Source organism: Sus scrofa, chromosome 6 (assembly GCF_000003025.6).
Source record: "Sus scrofa isolate TJ Tabasco breed Duroc chromosome 6, Sscrofa11.1, whole genome shotgun sequence".
NCBI classification, from domain to species: domain Eukaryota; kingdom Metazoa; phylum Chordata; class Mammalia; order Artiodactyla; family Suidae; genus Sus; species Sus scrofa.
The window spans coordinates 167,160,200-167,175,303 of record NC_010448.4 but is presented as its reverse complement, the minus strand read 5'-3'; positions in this window follow the sequence as shown (position 1 = coordinate 167,175,303).

Sequence of the window (15,104 nt, the reverse complement as noted above, 5' to 3'; positions counted from 1 at the left end):
GTGTGGCCTTGGGTAAATTGTTATCTCTGCTTTATTTATTTATTTATTTATTTATTTATTTATTTATTTTTGGTCTTTTTAGGGCCCCACCTGTGGTATATGGAGGTTCCCAGGCTAGGGGTCTAGTCGGAGCTGTAGCTGTCAGCCCACACCACAGCCACGCCAGATTCGAGCCTCATCTGTGACCACAGCTCACAGCAACGACAGATCCTTAATCCACTGAGCGAGGCCAGGGATTGAACCCGAAACCTCAAGTTCCTGTTATCTCTGCTTTAGATAGCAATTGGGCCAGATTAGTAGATTCAAGCTCAAGAGAGATAAAACCAGTCGTATTCAGAAATGGTTTCTTTACGAATCTGACTCGCACCCTTGAGAATGCAGGTTCCATCCCTGGCCTCGCTCAGCGGGTTAAGGATCCAGCGTTGCCATGAGCCATGAGCTGTGGTGTAGGCCAGCAGCTACAGCTCCGATTGGACCCCTAGCCTGGAAACCTCCATATGCTGTGAGTGCAGACTTATAAAGACCAATAAAAAAAGAAGAAAAAAAAAAAAGGAAGAAAGAAAAAGAAATGGTTTCTTTGATTGGTTTAAGAGAGAGGGAGGGGTTTTCGGGGCTCCAGGTGAGAGAGGGAGGTGGCTTGAACCACGCTGTGAGCGTGGAGGTGGAGAGTAGTAGATTTAGGAGAGAAAATTAACCCTGGTGGTAACTGGACTTGGTTGGTTAGGGAGTGGTCAAGGATGATGCCCAGGTTTCTGCCTTTTTTTATAGGTAACACAGAAGGAGAATTGGAGTACATTCATTAAATTTATTTTTATTGTGATACCTAACGTGTGCAAAACATCTTTTGTATATGTACAATTTAAAGAATAATAAAAACACTTACCTTTTATGTCACTTGAGAAAATATAAGAATACACTTGAAGACTGAGTTCCCCTCTCTGATCACATGCCTTGTCCTCAGCAGCGGTAACTGCGGTCAAGCATTTTGGTTAAACTTGCCTTTGATTTTCTTTGTTTTTACCATATATGTATCGTATTCTTAAGCAATGTAATGATGGGGTTTATGTGGCTTTGAATTTTGTGTTTATTTTATTTGGGGTTTATTGAAATGCTTCAGTCTGAAGTTTTAGAGTCTTAATAAAATTTGGAAAAATTTGGCCATTGTTTTGTCAATTTTTTTCCCCACCCCTTCTTCTGACACACAATTTACCCACGTGATATTGTCCCACAGATCACCAACAAATATTTCCAGTGTTTTTTTTCCCCTCTGCTTCATCTTAGATGTCTTCAAGCTAACATGGAGATCTTCTGTGATTTGCATCTGCTATCAATTCCAACATTGTGTTTTTCAGATACTGTTTTTTTTTTTTTTTTTTTTCATTTCTAGAAATTCTATCTGGATCTTTTTGAATCTCTTCATTTCTCTCCTTATCAAGCATGATGATGTTTTTACTTTCTTTAACATAAGAAGCATAGATATAATAGCTATTTTAATGTCCTCAGATGCTAATTTCCATTGTGTTTGTTATTTCTGAGTCTCTATCAGTAGACTGGTAATTGCCCTTATTTTTCTCATGGTAATTTTCCTTATTTTTCTGCTTCTTTGGCTGATAACTTTACTGGATGCCAGACAGTTGTGACTTTACATGGTTGCTTGCTGGATTTTGGTTTTGTTTGTTTGTTTTTGCTTTATTGGGCCACTCTTGTGCATATGGAAGTTCCCAGGCTAGGGGTCAAATCGGAGCTGCTGCTGCTGCTGGCCTGCGCCACAGCCCCAGTAACGCCAGATCCAAGCCTTGTGTGCAACCTACACCACAGCCTCAGCAGTGCCGGATTCTTGACCCACAGAGCAAGGCCAGGGATCAAACCTCATCTTTCCTCATGGATTCTAGTCGGTTCGTTATCACTGAGCCACAAAGGGAACTCCTGGATTTTGGATTTTGTTTTATTCCTTTCAATGGTGTTTCTTGGTTTTTATTTCCAGCATGCATTGTACTTGGAATCAGTTGGATTTCTTTGAGGCTTACTCCCCCCACCCCACCCCAGGGAATTTTTATTTATTTATTTTATTTATTTATTTTTGTCTTTTTGCCATTTCTTGGGCCGCTCCCTCGACTTATGGAGGTTCCCAGGTTAGGGGTCGAATCAGAGCTGTAGCCACCAGCCTTAGGGAATTTTTATTTAGATGAGGCTTTACCTTTAAGGTTTTTTTAGGATAGGCTCAGAGCTGCCTCCCCCACCCAGGACTAATTTGCCCCCTCCTTTGGCAAAATATCCCGAGGGTTCTGCCTTATCTGTGTGCTCTGTCCTTGCATTCTGGCTGTTGGAAACAAAATGTTTCCAGCCCTGTGTGTGCTGTAGGAATTGTCCGGCTTACACTTTTCAGTGATCTTTTTCTTAGTCTTGAGTAATTTCTTCTCAGGATGGGCAGCACTCAAAGACAGGGAGCCATGTGTCCGGGTCTCAAGTGCACACACACACACACACACACACACACACACACACACACACTCTGTCTCTCTGCAAAACCATCCTCTCAACCACTCTGCCTGACAAATTCCAGCTGCCTTGGGCTTCGCAAACGACTTGTGCCATCCATGGTCCCTTGCTGAAAACCACGGCGTCGTCTTTTGTCTGGTTCTCTAGGAGTTCAAGGTGAGAATGCAAACCCAGCGTCTGGCACGCCACCTTTAAAACACATTCCAGGGGAATCACAGTGTAACGAAGTCTGAATGTGTATTTTTGCTCCCATTTGCTTACGCTTTTGAGATTTATCAGGGACCTGCGTGCTGAAGGAGTGTGTTTATTTTCACCATTGTGTAGTATTCTATTATCTGGATATGCAATTTATCTATCCTACTGGGTCACTTCCAGTTTTTGTTGTTATTAAGAACAGGGCTGCTTTGAATATTCCTGCTGAAAGTCCCACTTGCCTTTATGACAAATTTCTCTTTGAGGCATTTCCAAAGGGTGGTTGTTAACCCATTAGTGGGTTGTGAGCTGATTGGGGAAACACAGCAGTTGTAGGGCAAGGTTGGCAGGGGCTGAGCTTGGTGACAGTTTATTGAAGCATCCGTCTATCCTGTTTTGGGACTTTCTCCTGTGGTGTGAGTGGCTTGTGTATTTGCGAAAGAGGTGGTTAGAGTCAGCAGGGGTTGAGGTTTTGTCAGGTGGGTGCCACAGCAGGACAAAGGAACAGAGGCATTTAGGACAATGGCGGGAGAATCAAGGGACCCCGGAATCTAAAGCAGGGTGGGATAGGGAGATGTGAAGTCCAGAGGAGGCTGAGGAACCGACACAGTAGAGCTACCCATAGCTTCTTAGGAGGTGAGATAACTAGTAGATTAGCAATAGTGGAGGGAGGCTGGCAAGAGAAATGGCGGTGGAGCCTGAGATGTTGAACAGGTATTTTTGAAGGAAGAATGATGATGACATCCAGGATGTGGCCCTAGAAGCAGGCAGCTGGGGTAGACTAGAGGTGAAGATTTGGGAAATGTTGAGAATTCAGGGTGTCATCCTTGCGTGGTGCTGAGGACTATGGCTAAGCCTTGGGCGGAGGGGTGTACTCGAGGCAGGTGACAAATCCTAGGAGTGAGTGAAAGTGACCAGGGAGGGGAGTGGAGAATAGTGACAAGGAGAAGGATAACTAAGGAATCTAAGGATTGAACTTGCACCACAGCAGTGACCTGAGCCACAGCAGCGACAATGTGACAATGTCGGATCCTTTAACCACGATTCTTCCCCATTATGGGGAAGAAGAGCGATTTTTAAGTACATTGTGGTGAGAGATCCAGAGGTAGGTGGAATGGGGAGAACGAGGGATCTCCATAAGGCAGAGCTGTAGTGGGATCTGAAGGCAAGCAGAAGAGGGAACTTCTTGGCAGAGACGGAGGAGGTAGTGGAGTCCCTAGATTCTGGGCAGGAGTTCCAGAGGGTGCAGTGGGGGTCGTTTGGGAGGGGCTTGGGAAAAGGATGGGGGAAAAAAGACCTAGAAAGGGGAAGGCTTTCCAAAGATCTTTCAGACATTCATCCCGCCGAGTGTTAGAACTCTCCTTTTACTCATTCACTGATCAAAATGGACTGGGTGTCCAGGTCTTGGTGCTGGGGATACAGCGGCCAGGAGGTCAACTGGGTCTTAGCTTCCACAGGAGCTCTGGGCTAAGGGTAGAAAGTGACAGGTGATTTCAGTTGCGTGTGGGAAGCCCATCTTGATTGCCTCGTACGGAGGATGGATAGAAGATTCTGGGCTGAAGAGTAGACAACCACATAAGGGTTGCAGATAGGGGGCTGCACCGTCAAGCAGATTATGCGTAGCGGTGTTGGGGATGAGGGAGTTGAAGGGAGATGTTTCTCCTGACTTCACTCCGTAGGTCCCTTCCCAGGCCCCAGCCACGGTCCCTGCTGGGGGGGGGGGGGCTGTGCTGGCAACATGCCCCTCGCTATGTGTGTGTGGTGATCCTGCCTTTGTCAGGGAAGCACGGGAGGTGGGTGCTTGACCAGGGGTCCTGGGGCTGCAGCTAATGCCCTCCTGAAGGCAACACCCCCTCCTCTGTCCGGACCCGTGTAGAATTCAGCCACCCTCCACAGACTGGAGAGACAGTTCTTAAAGGAAATCCTGTGGGCTGGAGAAACGAGGCATGGAATCTGCCCTTGAATGAAGCCTTGGATGGTTGCAGAAAAGACAAGATGGGAAGGGATAGGAGGAATGCACACAAGCTCTTAGAAAACACTGGTCCATCTTGTGTTCCACTCTTGCAGAGTATATGCAGAAAAGAAAGCCCCTTGTCTTTTCTTGAGCCACACCCGCGGCATTGGGAGGTTCCCAGGCTAGGGGTCTAATTGGAGCTGCAGCTGCCGGCCTTCATCACAGCCACACAGGATCCGAGCCACGTCTGTGACCTACACCGCAGCTCACGGCAACGCCGGATCGTTAACCCACTGAGCAAAGCCAGGGATCGAACCCTCAACCTCATGGATCCTAGTCGGATTTGTTAACCACTGCGCCACGACGGGCACTCCAGAAAGCCCCTTTTCAATAAGTCTCTCTCTCCTCTGGCTTTCAGGTACTGATTCATCCATTCATTTGTTCAGTTCTTGCTTAGTGGCTCAGACCTCAGGCTGCGAATCTTCCCTACGTTTGTGTTGAGATAAAAGATAAGCCTCTAACTTTCAGTTATTCTTTCTCTTTCCTTTCCTTCCTCCTTTTCTTTCACCTGATTCATTAAAAACATCTCAAGTAGATAATATGTCCACGCAGTACACAATTCAAAGGCAGCCCATATTGCTCAGTGACAAGTCCTCCTGCCACTTTTGAACTTCTCTCCTTGGAAACGATGCTGCTTTTTGCCATGAGCCTTCCATACCTATCGCTAATATATACACGGTATTCACACGGTTGGGTCTCTTGCTGCTTTCACTTATCAGTATACCTCGAAGGCTCTTTGATGTCCGCAAATATAGAAGAGCTAGTATTTTTTAAATTGATGCATATCATTTCATCATATGGATATACCGTATTTCATCAAGTTTTACTGGAGCATGTTCATTTGCTATGATCAATGCTTTATCTTTTTTAAAATTTTTATTTTCTTTTTCTGGCCGCATCTGCGGCATAATGAGGTTCCCAGGCTGGGGTCGAATCAGAGCTGCAGCTGCCAACCTACGCCACAGCTATAGCAACGCGGGATCCTTAGCCCACTGAGCAAGGCCAGGGACTTGAACTTGCATCCTCACGGATGCTATGTCAGGTTCTTAACATGTGGAGCCTCAACAGGAACTCCCCAATGCTGTGATCTTGGGAAAGTTGTTTTTCTTTTAATAGATGAGTGTATTTCCATTGCGTTATAAACATTTAATCTTATGGATTTATTTTATTGCCTTTTGGGGGGACAGTTTGGTAAGCTTTATTTTAGAGCAGTTTTGGGAAAATTGGGACCATAGAACAGAGAGATCTCATGTACTCGATACCCAATTTCCTTTCTTATTAACATCTTACATAGGATAGTATATTTGTTACAGTTAATAAACCAATATTGATACATTTTTATTAACTAAAGGCTATGCTTTTTAGATTTCCTCAGTTTTTACCAAATATCCTCTTTCTGTTCCAGGATTTCATCCTGAAAACACATTGTGTTTAGTAATCATAATTTCTTTCTTTCTTTCTTTTGCCACACTGGCAGCTTATGAAATTTCCTGGGCCAGGGATGCATCCCATGCCACAGCAGCAACCCAAGCCACTGCAGTGAGAATGCCGGATCCTTAACCCACTGAGCCACATGGGAACTCCAATAATCACGTTTTCTTAGGCTCTTCTTGGCTGTGACAATTTCTCACTTTTTTTAAAAATAACCTTTAAGTTTTGAGGCATACCTGTCAGATATTCCGTAGACTGTCTCTCAGTGCATTTGTCTGATATTTTTCCTCATGATTTGTCTGGAGCTATGTGTTTTTAGGAGGATGCCCACAGGGATAAAGTGCCGTTTCCAGCATTTCCTGTCGTGGCGCAGTGGAAACAAATACGACTAGGAAACAGGAGGTTTCGGGTTTGATCCCTGGTCTCAGTGGGTTAAGGATCCGGCGTTGCCGTGAGCTGTGGTGTAGGTCACAGACGTGGCTTGGATCCTGTGTTGCTGTGGCTGGCAGCTGTAGCTCCCATTCGAGCCCTAGCCTGGGAACTTCCATATGCCATGGGTAAGGCCCTAAAAGCCAACAACAACAACAACAAAACAGTGCTGTTTCCAGGAAATCATAGCATGGGTATATATTCGTGTGACTTAGGCTGTTGGCGTTAACCTCGATTGCTTGGGGGAGGCTGTGTTTGTTCAGCTTCTCGACTGTAAAGCTGCTCTCCCACCCCCTCTCTTACACTGTGCTCTTGGGAAGGGAGGGCAGCCCACAGCTGAGAAGTGGGAATGGCGTTCCACCTTCCGAAGGGGAAGGAATTCCTCTGCATGGGAGATTTGCCTAGTCTTCCCTATTCATTTAATCATTTATGCCCAAATAATATCGCAATAATTCACATAAGAAAATCATCCTTTTAAAGTGTATATTCAACAGTTCAAAAATGTATTCATGAAGGGAGTTCCCTTTATGGTTCAGCGGTCAACGAACCCGAATAGAATCCATGAGGATGCGGGTTCGATCCCTGGCCTCGCTCAGTGGGTTAAGGGTCCGGTGTTGCCATGAGCTGTGGTGTGGGTCACAAACACGGCTCGGATCCTGTGTTGCTGTGGTGGTGGCATAGGCTGGCAGCTACAGCTCCAATTTGACCCCTAGCCTGGAACCGCCATATGCCACAGGTGTGGCCCTAAAATAGCAAAAAAAAAAAAAAATATGTATATATATATGTATATATATATGTTCACGAAGTTGTGTGATCATTGCCACTAATTCCAAGACGTTTGCATCACTCCAGAAAGAAACCCCGTACCTGTTAATAGTCGCTTTCCCACCTCCCGATTCCTCTACCCCTGGGCAGTCACTCATTTACTCCCGTCCCCTGGATTTGCCTGGCCTTGGCATTTCATGTTACTGATTCATGTTATGTGACTGGCTTAGCTAAATGCTTTCCAGGTTCGTCCGTGTTGTAGCCTGAATCCCGACGTCACTCCTTTCACGGGTGAGGAGTTTTCCAGGGGATGGACACCACCCTTGGTCTCTCCATCAGGTAGTGGACCCTGGGGGTGTTTCCACTTTCTGATATTATCAATCATGCCGCTGTGAACATCTGTGTGCGGGTTTTTGTGGGGGGCACGTGCCTTTAGGTCTCTTAGTGTGAAACCGCTGAGTCGTAGGCGAACTCGTGTAACGTTTGGAGGAACTGCCAAAACTATTTCTAAAGTGATCACACCATCTTACGTTGCCACTGGCAACGGGTGAGGGTTCCAGTTTCTCCATTTGATTAACATTTGCCCGTTTCCATCTTTTTTTTTTTTTGTCTTTTTAGGGCTGCACCTGCAGCATATGGAGGTTCCCAGGCTAGGGGTTTAGTCGGAGCTGCAGCCGCCAGCCTACACCACAGCCACAGCAACGCCAGATCCAAGCTGCATCTGCGAACTACACCACAGCTCACGGCCACACTGGATCCTTAACCCACTGAGCCAGGCCAGGGATTGAACTCACAACCTCATGGTTCCTAGTCGGATTCGTTTCTGCTGTGCCACGACGGGAACTCTGCCAGTTTCCGTCTTTTAATTTTAGTCACCCTAGTGGGTGTGAAGTCTTATCTCACTATGGTTTTAATTTGCATTTCCCTAGTTGAGTATCTTTTCATGTGCTTATTGGCCATTTGTGTATGTCTTTTGTATTTTTCTTACAAATATAGCAAATTGGCCATTTGTATTCTTTCTCTGGAGAAATGTCTATTCAAATTCCTTTTTCAATTTTTAATTGGGTCATTTGTCTTTTTATTGGTGAATTGTAAGGGTTTTTATGTTCTGGATACTAGACTCTTACCAGATATATGATTTGCAATATTTTCTCCCACTCTGTGGGTGGTATTTTCATATTCCTGATGAGATCCTTGGAAGTACAACAGTTTCAAATTTCGATGAATTTCAGTCCTTCTATTTTTAATTTGGTTGCTTGGGCTTCTGCTGTCATATGCAAGAAATCATTGCCTAATTCATGGCTAAAAGACACACCTGTATGTTTTCTTCTAGGAATTTTCTAGGCTTAGCTCTTATATCCAGGTCTTTGATTGCTTTGAGTTAATTTTTTCTTTTTTCTTTTTTTTTTGAGTTAATTTTTTCTTTGCTGTGACTTCATTCTTTTGCATGTGGATATCCCACTGTTTCTGTATTATATTCTCTACTCGCTAAGGTATCATGTTCATAGTTTTTTTTTTTTTTTTGTCTTTTGTCTTTTTTGTTGTTGTTGTTGTTGCTATTTCTTTGGGCCGCTCCCGCGGCATATGGAGGTTCCCAGGCTAGGGGTCGAATCGGAGCTGTAGCCACCGGCCTACGCCAGAGCCACAGCAACGCGGGATCCGAGCCGCGTCTGCAACCTACACCACAGCTCACGGCAACGCCGGATCGTTAACCCACTGAGCAAGGGCAGGGACCGAACCCGCAACCTCATGGTTCCTAGTCGGATTCATTAACCACTGCGCCACGACGGGAACTCCATGTTCATAGTTTTTAAAGTTTTTGGACATGTATAAAATAGCCGATACGAATTCTTTGTTCCGTGAGTCTGCTATCTGGGCATCTTTAGCGACATTTTCTCTCAACTATTCCTTCCTAATGTATTGGCCGTTCTTTTTTGTTTCTTGGCATGATTGGAGATTTTTTGGAAAACCTGACATTGTACATGATAATGTGGCAGCTCTAGAGATCTGATTCTCCTTCTCCCCAGGGCTGGTTGTTGTTATTGTTATTATCTGCGGAATGACTTTTCAGAAGGAATTCTGCAAAGACTGGACTCTTTGTTGTGTGCGACCACCAGAGTTTCTGCTTAGCCCCCTTAATGGTCAGCTAATGATTGGACAGATATTTCCTTAGATGCCTGGAACCAGTAAGTGTCACAGTCTTTGCCGAGTGGTTCTGTGTGCACATTGGGGTGGCACCTCGTCAACGTTCAGCCAGGCAGCTGACAACTCTTATCTCAGCCTTCACTTCCTGCTTGCACAAAACCTCAAGGTTAGCCAGAAATAAGAACCCAGGGCCGTCTCAGATCTTTCCTGAGCACATGCACCAAGACCCAGGCATGAGCCCAGCATTATATAGGTGCGTGACCTTCCAGAATCCCAGTAATATGTTGGCGCTTTCCAGCGTCTCCTGTGGCTCTTTTATCTCCCAGCTTTTCCATTTAACCTTCTTAGTAGCCTCCCGTTTGCTCTCAATTATTGTCTACTGCTCCCAAGCAGGTGTGATGGTCACCCATTGCCTGAGTTCATTCTGATAAATGCCCCCCAGAGAAAAAGGCTGTTTGTATGCAAGCAAGCACTACATCAGACCAAATACTGTCAGTCTTGCAAATGGGGCCTTCCAGGGGCCTTCCGTCAGTTCAAATAATGACAGTTCTCTGGGAACAAGGCTTTGAAACTTTTTTTTTTACTTTTTATTTACTTATTTTGGCTTTTTAAGGCCGCCCCTGAGGCCTATGGTGGTCCCTGGGCTAGGGGTCGTATCAGAGCTGTCGCTGCCAGCCACAGCTACAGCCACAGCGGATCCGAGCTGTGTCTGACTGAGCCAGGTCCGGGACTCACTGAGCAAGGCCAAGGATCGAATCCACATCCTCATGGATATATTAGTCCGATTCCTAACCTGCTGAGCCATGAAGGGAGCGCCCCAGCCCCATTTCTTAAAGTTCGTCTCTCTTCTAGTGTCTCTGTCCAGAAGAGAGACATATGTCCTTATGTCTATTTGTGGGCTTTTCATTTCATTCCAGTCATTTGTCTCCTCGTGGATCAGCTCCACATCACTATTCACTGCCTCGCAGCCCCAGAGCACAGCTTAGGATCACCTTGCAGCTGCCCCGTCCATGCAGACACTGCACCCTGCAGGCCTCCTACCCACACCAGTACCCCTGGTAACTCCCAAGGTTCTTCTGACTCTCCCGACACCACGGCCCTCCCATCCTGGACACTGTGTGTTCTGTGCCTCATGCCCACACAAGCACCTCCATTCCCTCTCATGCACTCAGCCCGTCTACAGCTCGCCTGCACCCCGGAGGTTCCTTCCTGCTTGGTCAGTGACTGTGGACCAGCTCGGCTTCCGCAGTGGCTGCAAACCTGCAAACTTCTCTGCCATTCGCCTTCTGCAGCTAGACCCTTTCAGTGAGATCTGAACCCCAACTAGAAACAGGCTTCATCTTCCAGGCTTGTCCTCACTGTTAAGCTTGTCCTCTCTTAACCCCAGGGATCCGTATAATGTTGCCCGGTTGTCATTCTTTTATCACAGTTTATTCCCTCCGTGTATTAAAATTCCCGTTTAGATCAGTGTGTTTTCTGACTCCTGATTGGACTCAGAAGGATGCAGAATAGGAGTTCCCTTCACGGCGCAGTGGAAATAAGTCTGACTGGGAACCATGAGGTTGTGAGTTCCATCCCTGGCCTCACCCAGTGGGTTAAGGACCTGGCGTTGCTGTGGCTGTGGTGTAGGCGGGCAGCTACAGCTCCGATTAGACCCCCTAGCCTGGGAACATCTGTATGCTGCAGGTGCAGCCCTGAAAAGAATGATGCAGAATAGAGCATGTTTTTTTTGTGGTGTAAAAAGACCACATAATTAGTGTCCCATGTTGTAAGGTATCATTGCCTATTGCCCACTGTCATGTCTACTAATGAGTTCATTACATTATAAACAAATATCGAATTGGGTGGTTAATGCTTTATATACTGTGAAATCCCCAGTGGAGTATTATATGTGCGTTTTAGTGAAATTTTGGGAAGGTGGTTAGGATTTTTTAACGGGCTGGGAATGGATTACACTTTTTCACTTTTAGTTTAAGGTCTAAAAATCCACTGTCCAGATTAAGTATGGATAATGAGAGATGGCTGTATTATCTTTTTATGGTTGTTGCACTTGACCTAAGACCCAAGTGCCATGTCATATCTCTTTGGTTTCCTCCCTATCCCAGTGTGTTGATAACATATAGAAATTTTCTTTGGGGGTTGTTAAGACTTTTTTTCTTTCTTATTTTTTGGTCCAAGCAACAACACAAATGATTCTTAGAAGTATTTTAATTTGAAAATACCCCAAGTTCAGAAGACTATGAAGAATGTAGTATTATATGCAGTGTAAGAAAAATTATATATTTTTAACAATTCATTTGTGATAAATTTATATGAGGAAAATTAATGGAATCTATACACCTAAAATTCAGAGTAGTAGTTAATTCTAAAGGCTAGACAGACGGACAGATGCGGGAAACACACAAGTAAATACAAAACTATCCAGATTATTCAATTTTTTCTTCTTGTCTTTTTTTTTTTTTTTTTTTTTGTCTTTTAGGGCTGCATCCGCGGCATATGGAGGTTCCAAGGCTAGGGGTCCAATCAGAGCCTACACCACAGCTACAGCAATGCCAGATCCGATCTGTGTCTGCGTCTACACCACAGCTCACAGTATCACCAGATCCTTAACCCACTGAGCGAGGCCAGGAATCGAACGTTTGTCCTCATGGATGCCAGTCAGATTCCTTTCTGCTGAGCTATGATAGGAACTCCCTCAAATTGTTTTTCTTTCTTTTTTATTTTTATTTATTTATTTTTTTTGCTTTTAAGGCCATACCTGAGACATATGGAAGTTCCCAGGCCAGGAGTCAAATTGGAGCTATAGCTGCTGGCCTACTCCATAGCCACAGCAGCACAGGATCCAAGCCACATCTGCGACCTACACCCCATAGCTCATGGCAACGCCAGATCCTTAACCCACTGAGTGGAGCCAGGGATCGAACCCACATCCTCATAGATACTAGTCACGTTTGTTTCCACTTAGTCACAATGGGAATCCCATAATATTCCAATTCTTAAACCGGATGGGAGTCTAGCTCCAGTCTAAATCCTATGTGTGATTTTTCAGGATGACCATAAGGCTTTGCCTGGCTGGTTTCCTGCAGGAAGCAGCCCTCCCCACCCCAGACCTGGTGCCCAGCCAGAGCAGTGCCGTTGTCTGAAGGGAGTTGCAAGGACAGACACGCTGGTGCATATTTGTGTATCTTGCCTGGTCACCTCCATCCCAAGGCCTCTTTACCAGGGGCCGTGGTGAGACATTTTTCTTCACTCTGAGTGCTTTTCCAGTCTCAGCCCTTCCTCTCCTAGACTCCCCAAGTCTCTGAAATGACGGAAGTGTGTTTATTTGAGGATCCTGGCGGTGAGATTATTCCTGCAAACACCTGACCTTTGCCCAGTGCTTGCTGAGGGGCTGTCAACCCAAAACAGCAATAAATCATCTGTAATAAGGAATAGAAGAGAACGTCGTTCTAGGAAGTTCCTGTGTTGCACAGTTGGTTAAGGATCCCGTGTTGCAGCAGCTGTGGCAAAGGTCACAACGGCAGCACAGGTTCAATCCCTGGCTAGGGAATTTCCACATGCTGCGGGCACAGGGAAAAAAAATGCAGAGGGTGTTATGCTAGCCACACTGAAAACTAGTGTGGAAGTGGGGTCTCCACTAAGGAAGAAAGCGCTCTGGAGATGCCTGGTTTTCAGCATCATTTTAGATCTTCTCAGAACAGAGACCATACATCACATGTGACAGGGGTACATTCTCTCAAGGTTTCAAAGGAGACAGCTTAGCACCTACACAGCGACTCCCTGCGACCTTGGCAGCTGGGAAGGGACTCTTCCGAGGAGAACTGGCACTGCCGTCACAGGACGGGAAACGTCCATCTTATCCTCAAAGTCGACGTCCTTTTACTTCCGGATGAGCCTTCTTCTCTTCCACTGTCAAAGCAGGTGTGCAACGGATGTTTGACAGGCCAAAAGCCAGGCTGTTCTAGTCCTTAAAGTTTAGGCCAAATTATATATAAGCCAGAGTAATGTCCCCATACGCCAGTGTGTGAAAATCTTTCACGTCAGGGGGAAGTGGAGCTTTAGGGAGCCAGCATCTCTGTTTCGCCTCTTGCTTGCGCAGTCCCACTAAGTGAATAACCGTTTTGACTTTTACCTGCAACTTGAATCCTTGTTTTTTTTTTTTTTTTTTTTTTTTTTTTTTTTTTTAGGTCTACACCCACATCATATGGAAGTTCCCAGGCTAGGGATCAGCTGGTGGCCTATGCCACAGCCACAGCAACAGGGGATCTGAGCAGTGTCTGCGACCTACGCCATTTAGCTCATGGCAATGTCATATCCTTAACCCACTGTGTTTTGTTTTGTTTGTTTGTTTTTAGGGGGGTTATTTGTCTTAATTAACCATCCTGGCACCTGCTTAACCAGGTGATGCGGCCAGCAGGATGGTCAGTGGAGCCCGAAGCCTTTCCGAAAGAATAAAAAGCCTGGGTATTCCATGCAAAGGCGCTTTGGGAGTACCAATAGGTTATTTATGGAAGCTTTCTAGTTTGGGGGGGAACCACTGGTTCTCAACACCCTGGTTGAGCTCTCCAGGTAGGTCAATTTAGAAACCTAACAGAGGGACTCTGGTAAAGCTGGGGAAGCCGTTCCCTGGCCACGGCTCATGGTCCCATGGCCATGGGACCAACAACTGTCAGACACACTGCCTGCTGTATTGCATCAGTAACCGTTGCTGGCTCCAAGCAGGTCCCTGGTGCCAACGGAGGTCCTGCAACACAACGTGTTATTGAGATCCGTGGCTTCAGTGCAGGGTCCTTCAGGATTGCTTTGTCTAGTAGCTCGAAGGGACCTAGGGTCTCGGTTAGTTTGCCTCCATGGTGACAAAGATCATCTTGTTAAGCTTCATGATGGAGAGTCTGCTGGTGGATCCTGACAGCGTCCACTTTGGCTGGGGAGGAAGAGGGAGGGGGAGGGGCAAGGCCCAAGGGTCCGAGACCTCCTTCCTCTGAAGGCTGCTCTTTGCTTCCCTCAGGTTTGGTCCACCCGTGACAAGTTCCTGTTTGGTTCCAGGGACCACCAAGACCCCTTCAATGAGGGGTTGGGGGAGGAGATGGGAAGACTTAGCCAGACTCACATTTCCAGGTTTGTTGATCCTGCTTGAGTTGGCATTGGTCACTGGGACTGGGACGTGCCACTCCATTGTGAGGTCAGGTCAACTGGGCCACAACACAAACACCAGTTCAAGTCTTAAGCTGCAAATTTCTAGATGCGGAAAAAGCAAGCGGCCCTTGGCAGAAGAGCCAAGACTGACCTAGAGAGCGTGGTGTTAGAGTAATGGCCTGGCGCCCTCTCCTGGGCAACCTGGGCAAAGGCTTTCCCGGAAAGTGCTCTGAATTGGAGTCCTGGCTGGCGGAGTCTCAAGGGAGACGGACAGCCCAAGGAAATCAGGAGCAAATGCTGGGCCCTGAGACACCTGATGGGGCCCCCAGGGAGCCCGAAGATGAATCGAAGAACAATGCCAATGTGACCTCATCTCTTGGCATTCGAAAATAAACAGGACTAAGGGTGGTGCCAAGGTCTCACCAAGGACTAGAGATCTTATGTGCCACAGTCAGGATTTGATGTTGGGGAGAACTGTGCTTTTGGGCCTTTG